Raw genomic sequence first — 13,260 nt, forward strand, 5'->3', positions numbered from 1 at the left:
TTTTGAAAAATTAATTTTGAAAAATTAATTTTGAAAAATTAATTGTGAAAAATTAATTTTGAAAAAATCAATCTCTCAACCAAAAATTTGACAATACAATGAGATAAATACCAAAATGCATGCATCAATCAATTTGAGAATTGAATAGAAAAATGAACACCTGCGGCATCTGACCTTTCCCTGGCAAAATAGTTGCAGAATTCTCGGCCGATTTTCCCCAGAAAATTCCTTTGTTAATCTCCCCAAAGTCCCCTATTCTCGTAAAAAAACGCACTAAAAACTTTAAACCATAGAGAAACAGGAAGTGGCCCTGGCGTGGGAAATGATTGTATTTCCGGTGGCATTAGGCACCCAACAACGCACATAATTTCTTTCTTTCCATTTCCTACCCATTCCCCCAGTGTGTCTTACCTATCCGAGAAACCAAAGTACTTACGTCAGTCCAGTATTTAAATTTTACGAATCCTGAAATTTTTTCAATTTTTATACCCCCACACAAACCATATCCCAGCTACTGAATTATTTATTGCCCCAGCAAGTGGTACATTTCGTTTATTTTTTTCGAGTCGAACAAATCAGAGACAATTTTTCCCGGAATTTTCACTCGCCTCTGGATTGAATAATTCCTCCCCGGCATTGAAATATCAACAGAGGCAATTCTATTATGAATTTCCGCAGAAATAATTCGTCCTGATCGTAAATAATTCATATCTATTCGTTTAAGAGCTCGGGTAATAGTCATTTTATTGTGTGAACATTAACGTGCGTTGGTAGCACACACTCCATCTTCATTCCACCATTTATCAAAGCCCAAAACTCGCCTACGCAATTTCATCATCATTTTTATACGTTAAAATTTTTTCAGTTGTGAAATTCGGCCGTGAGGAATTTTATCTTTGACATTATTCAAAAAGAAAAACTTGAAAATTACCGGATATATTGATCCACGCAATTTTGAGAATTTATTTTTTCTTATCCTCTCATTGTTCGCACAATGATTCGCGTGATCGTCTCTTTTTCAATCCACTAAAGGTTGAAATTTCCTCCAGAAATTTCAATTTGAATTCCCCACAAAAATTCAGTTTCAACCTTCCAATGGGAATAGAATTATCAATGAATAAGAGGAGATGAAGAATTGTGAAGCGAGTGGAAAACGTAGAATTCCGCGAGTACTTTTCACGCGGTTCAATACACATATAAAATACGGGCAATGGTATATATTCGGAGTAACGTGTGCATGTGGCAGAGTGGGAATAAACGAGGGGAAAAGGGGGGTAAAGGGTGGTAAAGGGGGTGGAGAGGGGCTGAGGCGTGTGGCACGGCGCGGGGGCTTGCATTCCGATGCAAATGCTCTCCCCACCATATGCACTGGCCCCATCCATGTACCATCCAAGGGTAGTCCCTCTTTCTCTGGCATATACACCTCTTCCACTTGGTATTCTTTTTCCTCTCTCTCTTGTGCCACGGCCGATGGCCACAGCTCTCGGCAAGCCTCCAAATCCGGTATGCCCAAGTGCCAAGTACACTCAATTTATGCATGACGATTACTTTTTTTGAGCATTATCACTGGTATCCCTCGATGTTCGATAAACAGACAACAGTCCAATATTCGGTCAATATTTTTTCCGGTTGATTTCGGCTTTGTGAGTTTGAATTTCGGGCCTAATACACGGAAATAAATATTGAATAAAAATTACGGGACTTTTTGTTACAGTCCCTATGCTCTTAACGTTTGCCTGATCCGTTGCAATTGAAGTAATTGATGAAAAAAATGTACTCCCAAGTGAAACATAATAACTTCACCCGAAAGATTCACACCAAGAAGTATAATTTTCTCCAATCAACGTCCAACAATGCGGAGTTGAAATTATCCCCTCAATTTGATCCTCATGAATTTTAAAATTTCACGATGCTTCTCAACGATTTTTCATCCACTTTATTCCACCTCCTTTTAATTCTTTTGTTTAATTTTCCCTTCGCGCATTTTCACGGGCAAAAAGGCGCACAATCCCGCGAAAGAAACGGCCATCAGCAGGGGAAAAAGGGTAGACGAGGAGGTGAGGGAAGACCCCTGGCACTCGTTTTCATTCCAATATGGAATCGTTGACCCGAGTAGTTGAGCCGGCTGTGAGAAAAAGGGGGATATCTACTCGTATAAACCTCGACTCCGCGGATCGTCTCGCGATCGTTTTGCTCGTCGGGAAAACGCAAAATGGCTGTCGGGGAATCCAGCCCATGCTGCGTGCAACTATGCCAGACGAGGTCAACCTCACCTAAAAAACTAATCACGATTATTCATTTGTTCTTCCATTATCCATATTTATTATCTTATTTTCATTCACCGCGTAGAAAAATCGATATTAAAAATTCTACAAGGAGATTTAGCTGGTAGTTAGGTTCAGTAAATATATTACTACGGACATGAAAGTGATTAATATATCAACCATTAATGGGCAGATAGTGACACGAAGTTAATTGACATCGCAACTATTTAATTCTCTCCCTCTCCGTGAAGTAATCATTGCGATGTCAACATTATCATTATCATGTCACACGTAGTGAGAATTACTATATGACATGGTAATTTTTTCCATATTGCCGTCAAAATTGTAATAACTCCGTAAAGTGCATTGTGGTCATGATAATTCCTGTGGATTTTTTTCCCTCTATTTGAACAAGTTCAACAGCTCCAATTGGCTTGTACACAAGTGTACGTAGCAATCAGTACATTACATCTGTTCAACTGTTGCTCAACATGAGGCCAGTAAGAGTGGGAAGTGAAGGAGCGAATGCCCAGGTATATGCTCTTCCTATTTGCAGAGTGTCGTCTCTCGTTTCCCGTTTAGCCTCTGTCCTCGATCTCATTGAGGTTGGTCAGTCATCACAGGGTGGTCTTGCCTCCTTACTCCAATACCCACATGGAATTGTTCTACTACAATTACCAATTACACGGTAAAAAATAATGTCGAGTTTTTGCCATTCTGATTGATATATTTTTTTTTTCAATTATCCATTGATGAATCAATGGATCTCTTAAAAAATCAAATGAAGTCAACAATTTTCTCAATTTCCTTTTTCCTTTTTTCGTTTTCCTATTGTATTTCAAAATATTCATCAAAATTTTTTTTCAAAACCTCCAAAAATCTCGAGCAACGGTTCGTTCACTTTAATTGGGCATTATCGTTAAATTCAGCCAATCGTTCAATATATCCTCCACCACTTTGGATTCACTCTCAAGGGTAAAAATAAATTGGCAATTAACATTCCTACCGTATCTCTCTCGTGAATGCGTACTATACTCAGCGTCATATCTCACTGTCTGCATATAACTTTTTTGCATTCCCCCCTGCCGCACTCTCGTTGGTGAAATAGCCACCTTGGTTTGTCCGAAAAATGTCAAACTGGGGCCAAAGATTCGAGGAATTTTGGCTGCACAAGCAGATTGTGCAGATCAACGAGCCTTTGTAGGGATTTCAAGAAGTCCAAAGAAGATTGAAAGGTTTTCTTGATTCTATTCGAGAACTCGTCAGTTGAATTTTCCTGGCTCGAAGCCTCCGCAACATTCTCATCAAATTTAGGAATGATGCGATCTACAAAGAATGAAAAACCCTAGTCTCTCCTCATTCTGCCCTAAATTCTCTTCCAAAAAGCCATCAAACCCAGATCTCATCACACCATCATCATTCCGCCATAAAACTCGCCAATTGTCTTCCAAGAACGCCAAAACCATCGCCACAGCTACAGTTGGGACCCGCAGGGGTCCCAACCTCCGGACCCATGCAAAAATGACTGAAATAAATTTCCAAAAAATCGAATCAACTCCGTGAGCTGCTACTCCCAAATGAGATAATGACAAAAGTTCCCATTCAGTTTTGCGCCATAAAAGAGGCCCCGATTAAATGGCGATGGCGTACCCCGGGGGCAGTTACGGATCTACATTGAAGTCTAGAGAATTATTGGTGCATTAGTGTTAGCCCATGTCGTTGGGATTTTTCATGTGTAGAGTTGAGTGTGGGCCGTTTCAGAGAGTGGATAGGCACCGGTGACTTGGCATGGCGGAGCGAATGCCTGCCACGAGAGATTGGAATGTCTCCCGTCCACCTCTCTCCTTTCATTCCCTTCGTGAATGCCTCACTTCGTTTCTCCTCACTCCCTCCAGTCTTCACCAAGACCTCTTCCTCCATTCTCGCACCAATTCTCGAAAAAGTCCCCAAAATCGATAAAATTCATTAAATATATTGATTCCCAATTTTTCAATAAATAGGGCACTCACTCTGTCGATTTCACTTGTCTTCAGGATATACCTCTGAAGACTTGAAGACCTCTTCCTCTATTTTTGCGCCGACTCTGAAATCGAGAAAATCTGAAAACATGTAAAATCTTGAAAATTGATTGAATGTTTTTTTTTATGATAAGGCCCTGCCTCATTTCATTCCTCCTCAGTCCCACCAACCTCCACAATATACATCTTCGTCTATTCTCGCACCGTTCGCACTCCAGCTCCCCTCCCTCGTCACGGCGTAAATGCATCACAAAGATGCGAGCTCCACTCCTTATCCCCTCTTTTTTCCTCCTCTCCTCTACTTGAGACTTTTGGCGTAGTGGCTCCCGGTGTTACGCTCGTAGGGCCCCTCGGGCGTTGAGCCGACGACGCCCGAGATTGCCCGAGGGGCCCGACTGGCCGACGCCGCGTCGACCATCACAAACTCCTCTCCCACTTTGCCCCTCATCCCATTTCTTTCTCTCTCTCCGTTGTGCTTGAAAAACACAAGCGAAACCGAGGAGGATAACCAATTTCTCTCAGCACCAGTCGTTTCTTTTTCGACTGGGTACCCCACCTAACCAATGCGATAAGGATATACCGTAAATCAGCTTTTGGTACGAAAATAACTCTGCCCTCGGGTGGGCCAGTGGTACCATAAAACCGGGTGTCATAAATGCGGAATTTAATATTCGTCATTGATTATTTCGAAATGACGCGTACTTTTGTTGAATTTTTCACGATGAGCGTAATTTACCAAAGCCAATAGCAACAACTTTTGGAATTGAAAAAAAAAAAATTAAGAACCATCGAATAATATCGGATAAAATACGAACGTTAATCATCGAGCGTTGACCGTGGCATCACAACCCATTCCATGAAACATTATTCATCTCTGTAATGAAACATCTGTACTCTAAACTTGAAACATCAACACACTTTACCCCATCAATACTTGCAAGTTACCTCGATGACGAGTATATGCACTCATCGTCATAATGACTTTGACCTTAAAGGTCGAAGTGAGCACGGGTGACCGCAGTCGAGTCACTTAAAAACCACTCACATTACAACCATTCAAAATACATTCCAATCCCCCTCTCCGCCATTAAAATCAACCAATGGCAATACACCGGTGGTACCTAATGCAAAAATTCCCTCTCTTCTTCATCTGAAATTATTATCAAACTGGTTCGGGGTACGAGCCTATCGTGCATCTGCATCCGTTTCACCTCACATCCGGAGGTATACACACACAGTCTTCTGCTGCCTCTCAGCGTTGATAAATGACTAATAATTATCGAGTCGTAAAGTTGGCAGTCGAGAGTGTAGTCCCCACGGCAGGGTATTATGAAAATTTATATGGGAATTTCGACGACGTAGAGGAAGATGGAAAGATGTATACATGAAGTGGTTAAAGGAATGACGGGGAGGACGCAGTTGGCTATTCGTTTTTGATGGCTCTTTGGTGGAGGAAGAAAAGGTGGTGGGGAAAGGGGCCCTATGGCGGAGGGGTGGGAGGGGCCTGGCGGAGCTGGCGACGGCGGGGAGAGAGACCCGGTGGAGTAGTAGGGGATTGGTGGGCCCGGAGGGGCAAAGGGAGGCGGAGGAATGGAGAATGCAACGCGGAGGGCTCTTTCGTCCGATGGCACCGTGACCTTGCCGGCCGTAGGGTCGACGTACGGGATTGGCTGGCTTCACTGTAAAACGTCCCGAGTCACTCTCGGTCCTACGGCTACAGTCCTACGTTTCTGCTACATTCTCCCTTCTACACGCTCTCTCTCTTTTTCTTCTTTTATTATTTTCTTTTTTTTTTTTTACAAACCCTCCCTCCCCTCCTCCCGCCGAACCTTTCTTCTGCAATGCTATTCACCTTCTTTGAAGCCTGTATGTGCTCCGGAGGGATTTACACAGTGAATTCAATAGCTACGACACTTTTCATCGTTCTCGGAAGCCGTAGTATTCTCGAGTTTCTCGCATATTTTTCTCTCTCCAATGGAAGCTTTGTAATCGCTCAAATTCAAGTTTACCATTTTTTAGGGGAAATTATGAAGAGGGGTTTGGTGATTTCTGAAGCCTTTCGAAAAGTTCATATTTTTCGGGAATATTTATTGCACTGGTGGTTCATGGTAATTGTTGCAGATGAATAATTCGTTCAGTTGGTTGGAATTGCCATTTCGTCTGAAAATTTTCATTGACAATTTAAAAAATTTTATTATAATTCCTGCCATTTTTAATTCTTCATTTTTCTTGGTGCAACTTAATGGAAGCTATTTTAATCGAAATCAATGGCAATTTATTTTGATTCCTTGAGCATGTCCTCTTTTCTTGGCCAAATTGATGACAAGAAATTGGATCAATATCACGCTCGATTACAATGGACAATCTTGTCCCATTATTCTGTTGTGCATGATTGATAATTGGATTGTTGCGTTCTGCTCAAGTATTTGGATCAAATTTTATGATTATTCCGATATTACTGAGATCAACGGTCTTTTCAGTGGTTTATCAGATGTCTCATCAATATTTCAATGTTTTTCACTGGGTGAAATTCCAGAAATGAATCGACTCGCTGGATTACGTGAATAGAGATGAAGTTGAAACAGCTGTGGAACTCGAAAATTCGTTTGGCAAGACTCTGGTGATTCTGGGAAATTGCAAACCCGGGGGAAACTCACGTAGGTTTTGCCAGTGTATATACAAGTCGTTTGAGAATGCCAGAGTGATCAGGGTAAGCAGATGCATGAGGGTTCGATGTCCGGAGAATTCTCATTATTTTTATCTGCAAATATCAAAATCCATTAACTTAACGAGACTCTTTCCTTTTAAAATGCTCAACCAAAGCAGTACGAAACAAATATCCGGAATTATAACAAGAAATGCTCACTGATAGAAAAATTTCCTAGCACTTAATGAGGATTCTCAATAATTAAAATCCGTCGCAAGTAGATCAAATCGAGTCCAGGCTTTCATCAAATTTCGTTGCATTTCTCACTGCATTTATTATAACATTCTCGTCAACCAGAAAAAAATCCACTTTACGAATTTACTCCCGGGCTAATTAAAACCTAATGAATTTTATTAAATCAAGGCTTATACTTCAATGGCTAGAGAAATCAATCAATATGAGATTCATATTGCATCAACAGTCATTTCCTCCAAGCTCTGACAATAGAACAATCAAAGTCCATCTATCGTATTAAATCGAAGAAAAAAAAGAATCCTGAAACAATAGGAATAAGAAACTAATAAAAAAAGTTGATTAGCAAATCGGATCAATTATGATTATTTCCTCGAACTCAAAGCCGGGAGAATGAAAAAAACAAGCAGCAATAATTATTCTCGTTAAATCGGCAACTTCCTTTCACTCACTATCAGGGATATATTAAACGCGGTAACACGTGAAAAAAAAAATAAAAAATAAATAGAATAAAACGATGAATATGGTGGGTCGAGTGGGGATGGGGCCTGCGGTTGTTCTACAAGCGCTGATATGAATGGAATGCAATGCTATTATCGCGGTACCTACGGATATCTCATTGCCCCACGTTCTTCAATACCACATCTAGGTGGGGGTATTACACAAGTGAAGACCAGTCACTCCTTATCTCAATTCTACGATTTTATTCTCTAACTTATTATCAATTTCGAATTTCGTTTCATTTCAAAAATATATTCTCGTATTTTTTTCATCAATCATCCAATGATTCTCAATGAGAGTTTCAAAAAATTTCATACATTCTATAAAATATTCTCTGTAGATAAGGAAAATATGGAAAAAAGATATCCGGTGATTTATCGGAGTATTCGTTTTTATCGGGACGATAAACATCATAAAGTGGTGAATAATTAGCAACTTTGATTTGTCCCGGAATTTTCTTCGAAAAATCATCGCCAGTGCAATTACCTAAATTTTTCCAGAATCAAGGGTTCTCAGAAATTGAAAAAACTGTTTGTTAAAAATTGAGAGATTTATCCCCAGAAATTTCCTGAATCACAAGAATTTATCAAGAGAACATTGTGAATTATCTCCCCTCATTCGCTGTCGATTTTTCCATGTCTCAATTAGCCAAGGGGGAGTTAATATTATCAGCAAAATACTTCGTACACCAGACATTGTAAATATCATCGCTCAGTGGAATGTAGAGAAATAAAAAACAAGTTTATTCACGTGGAATGGGGGAGGTGTTGAGAGTTTGCACAACATTCTTAAAAATTCGAACGTGTGTGAGGCTTGGAGATCCAAATCAAATGCGGATGGATAATTATTCTCCAAGTGTGAGGACTTATCATATCGGACTATCAAGCAGAAGCTTTTTTTGATAACACACACTTTCTAGATAATGCGAACTGCATTCCACTGGAACGCCGCGATGATACGTGCTGTCCTTATCAGCTTGAATAATTTTGCCGTTTTCTCGTAATCAATGCTAACATTCTTTTCAAACGGTTTTCATTATTCTTTCTCCAACGTTAATTGTTTAAATTGATAATGCCAGAGATAAAGCCAGAGATTTCTGTGTTTGTTAATTGATTACATCGCTTTTTAGATTGAGAACTGATAGATATATATTTGAGATTTTATTTTCGGCTTCATTCTCACAATTCTCTTGCGTTCCTACGAATTATTTCCAAATTTCCCAGACATTGCAGTAAATATGACAGTTTTTCTCGCATTTTCTACTTGGCGTTATATAATTATCATTCTAATTTCTGGTAAAAAAAAAAATTGGTGAATGGTGATATATTTTTCTCCTTTCATCTGTCAACGAAAAGGAAGTAGATAATGAAAGAGAATAATTGGTGAGGAGTTGTCCCCATATGTTTGGCAAGAATAAAAAAAATAACGAGAGAAGAATTAGATTGTGAAGAAATAGTTGATGCTAAATGTGTGAGTGATTATGCAGTGTCCGTTATCGCGGGTAATTTTCGCAGTATAGGGATATATCTGCCTTGGGGGTTTCTCGTGTGTGCAACACATTCAACAACACAACATATCATCGTTTCTTTTTAATTGGCGCCGGCGTCGGGTTAATTGGAAATTCGCGAGTAACTACCGTACGCGAGAATCTCGAATGCGGTGAGAAGGAGAGTGAGAGGCTGTTGTGGATTGAGGGAAGAGGATGGAAAAATGTGTAAAACAAAAAGAAACATTATTGAAGAGAGGGCGAAAACGATGAGGCCTGCCTCGACGATGAATAATTGTTTACACGAGAAGGCATGCGAAAGAAAAGAAACGGTAGATGCTTCGTTAAAAATAGAACCCCAGGCTCACGAGAATTTTCTTCAACTTTAATGTTTATTTATCTCTCTCCCTCAATCCCCAACAATTCCATTTTACCATTTTTATTTAACCGTCATCGTATTCGTGACTCGTTATCGCTCGTTTTTCCAACGAGTCTAATTACATTGGATGTCAGGGAGGAAGGGAATTCCTTCAACTTCAAAGCCAATTAAACAAAAAATTTGTACAGAGTACATTGTAATAAGGGGTAATAAATACATTTGATTTATGGATAAATTGGTTACAACGATGCAAGGTATTCCGTTGATTTATCTGTGAAAAATGGGGGGAATTAAATTACCGGGAAATACCGGGGAATTTTTCCTTTGGTCAACCAATTTGCGGAATATTTGAATTTTTAGTTTTCGCCAATTTCTTCACTTCACTCCATGAGCTGCACTCATTTTTTCGATGGCAATGAATTTTTTCATTGTGCCAAGTTATTCTTGGATTGCACCAGTATCACAATGACAGCATTATTATTCGATAAAATCAATTTACCTCCAATTAATTTGAGATAATTGATTGAAGCCTCAAATCAGCAAATAGTTTGACTCGATTAACAACTCTGAAATTCAATTGGCGATGCGAATTCACGAGTGGCGTGTAGTAATTTTTTTCTAATTACATGTAATGTTAAATTTTAAACAATTCAATTTACGCCCCGACTCCCATCAATTAAGTCGAAGAATGTGGGGACTATGGAGGAAAATACACTCCATAATCGTGCAAAAAAAAAAAAATTAGACGAATAACAAAGTGCGGAGGCGTGAGGAAGTCGGCAATAAAGACTCCCTCGTCGCCCTCTCTGGCATAATGAAAATCAAAGCCCGACTAATTATTCCCGGTAGGTCCTGGGAAAGATCCCCTCATGGACCGGATAGCACTGGCGTATAAATACATTAGCCAAACAAAATGTAACTCGCATAAATTAACTCCGTGAAAAAAAAAAACTCCCAGCTCATGAAGATATTATGAAGATCCATACAATTGAACGATAAAATCCCTCTGGCCAGCTATTCCCTGATCTCGTGATGCTCCAGTCCTTTTTCCTGCACGTTCTCTATTATTATTGCGATAAAAACGAGAGATATCCAGAGAAAAAAAGGGAAAAATCCAGAAATAAGGGAAATAACTGTTAATCACATCCGCCCGGCATTTCCGTGATTTTTCGATTGATTGATTGAATAACAAAGAAATTCCACAGAATCGAAATTTCCTCGTTGGGACTGATTACCAATGGCATCATTGAAAATGAGTGGAATATTTTCCACGTAATTAGGAGGAATTCAATAATTGGATTTGAGAACTGGAATGTTTTAACCTTACTTGGTAAATTGGTCATGTGTAACTTGTATCGATTGATTTCATGGAATGATCTCATGATTTTTCTGGATTATTCTGGGAAAAGAATCATGGGAATTTCAGTTATCAAACATTCGTTCCTCATTCCAGATTCATGGAAACAGATTGGAATTTTTTTCACTCAGTGATATTCAAGGAAATTAATCTCGTCGTTTTTTTACCGAAGTGATAGAGAATTGACACGCCAAACAATTCCCACATTCCCGCAAATAGTGCAGCTGCAAAAAAAAAATTCTCCAGCTTCTTGACTCTCGAAGATATTTCCAAAAAGGAGCAGTCTTACCTCATTCAACCGTTTGTCATAATTTCCGGAGTAATTTTTTACGGTTTTCGCCGAATCAGGGGAATTTGTGAGTCAAGTGTGAATAACCGAGCGGAATTTCTCATTGAACTGGGGAAAGCCTCGAAAAGAATGTTATCCATATCAGAGAGCCAACATTATTATCAAAAAATCCACAACAAGGTGTATCACCTTGGCTAATCATTTGGTCAAATATTAGTCTACAAGCATGAGTAAACCTGATGATACAAGGATGTCTATCGATTTTGCACAAGTTGTCACGACATAGTGTTTCGGACTACGATATCTATGCGAATGGCAAAAGGGGAGGGAAAACTTTCCCCAGATGGAATTCGTGAAATCTCGTTGAATCTTGGCTGGTGTAACGGTGCCCATGTATATCTCTCCGGTCTCTCCTGATGTTTCTTCTCATACAAGAAGCTGAGAGCTCCTCTCTTGCTCACCCAGGGAATGTCCTTCTCACCTATCTCACATTTCACTCAAGTCAACTTCAATATCCCATTGGCTGAGGCTTATATGCGCTCAATGCTCGACTTCTCTACATTAAAACTGTACCCCATGCCAATCCTCACATAGCATACGTCCACCAACAATCTCCACTCATGCCAAATTATATAAAGCGAGAGTGAGATCATGTCAAATGAGGGCTATTGATTTTTCGTGGGAACCATTGCCAATCGTGACGATCAATATCGTCTTCATTAACATTTCTCTTGCATTCGATAAATTAGATTAGTAATTACCTGTAAATTCCATTCAATTTTTAATAGACGAAAGTTCAGAGAATTTATTCCGGAGATCTATATTCGAATCTTCAAGAACTGATTAGTCAGTGGTAATTTTTGCCCTTTTCGTATAAAAATTTACGGTATAATTCTTCAACATTAGAATGGCATTCAATGGTTGGAATAACTTGAGATGATTAATTGCGGCATTCGATCATCTTTGAATGATTTTCCACATTAAACTTCTGGTATGCCCACGATTTTCAACTCAAAATTCTGAATAGTCTCTATTCACAATCATATCCTCAATTCATTATAGCCAACAATCCATAAATCTACCCGCGACTGGAATTATAATTAGAATAGAAACTATTCCGAGCCATTAGCCCCCTAACCCTATTTATCACCTCGGCGCCGAATGAATTCTCCGGAATGCATGAGATATAAATCTGCATGAGACTTCTCTATTTTTCCACGGCCTCTGCAAATGCCTCATATTTTAAAATTCGTCTGATGAGATTGATTTCGTTTATAAATGCAATTAAGGGCTGATAAATTTCCAATAATTAGAAAAAATCAGAGAATTCACTTGGGGCGATTTTCACCAGTCGAGGGAATATGTCGATTGATTCGAAACATCACGTAATATCCCTTTCCCCTTCAGCATTGATCCAACAAGAGAAAACAGAAAAAAAAGAGCACCTCCACCTGCCAAACGGAACAATTGCCCTGGAGTCTTTCCATTCATCATGAGTCCCACCAAATAGAGTTGGAGACCTTCCAATGCCTCATAAATTGCCCTCCCGAAAATGGAAAAGAACTTTTACTCACATTGTTCACCTCAAATGGCTGGAGGTAAAAGAAAAAAATCACAGCGGAATGAAGTCCAATGAAAAATAAATAAGTTAAAATTCCCATATGATGGCTGAAGTGGGCAGACATCAGCTCGTTACAAAGGCGTCACGGTATCGAGTTTGCGGGAGACCTGAATTCCAGCTTCTCGATATACACATTGAAATGCATTTCATACATACGATTCGACTTATGTACTGCATTAAAAGCATCGCACTCCTATACTAGTTTGCTTTCTCGTTTTCTCAGGGACATGAGTCCTTTCTACCCTCAGATACTCCCTCTAATTTATTCCAATCTCTCTTTGAGGCATGTGCTGTTTTCATGCATTTGAATTTTTCATTCATATCCCATCACCTGCGCCGAGAATCAATACAACCGGTTACATTCTATTTAAAAATTCATTATTATATGAAAATTAATAATTCACCTTTTCTCTTGTGCGTTCCATTTCGAATTTCGATAAATAAAT

General features: G+C 39.3%; 1 protein-coding gene across 1 annotated transcript in view; it reads left to right on the forward strand.

Annotated features, from left to right (window-relative positions):
- Positions 1–13,260, forward strand: part of kibra (WW and C2 domain containing protein kibra) — a 52,956-nt gene that overhangs the window by 22,059 nt on the left and 17,637 nt on the right. The gene's annotated exons all lie outside the window — the stretch shown is intronic.

This window comes from Fopius arisanus, unplaced genomic scaffold, assembly GCF_000806365.1.
Source record: "Fopius arisanus strain USDA-PBARC FA_bdor unplaced genomic scaffold, ASM80636v1 scaffold00014, whole genome shotgun sequence".
Lineage (NCBI taxonomy): Eukaryota > Metazoa > Arthropoda > Insecta > Hymenoptera > Braconidae > Fopius > Fopius arisanus.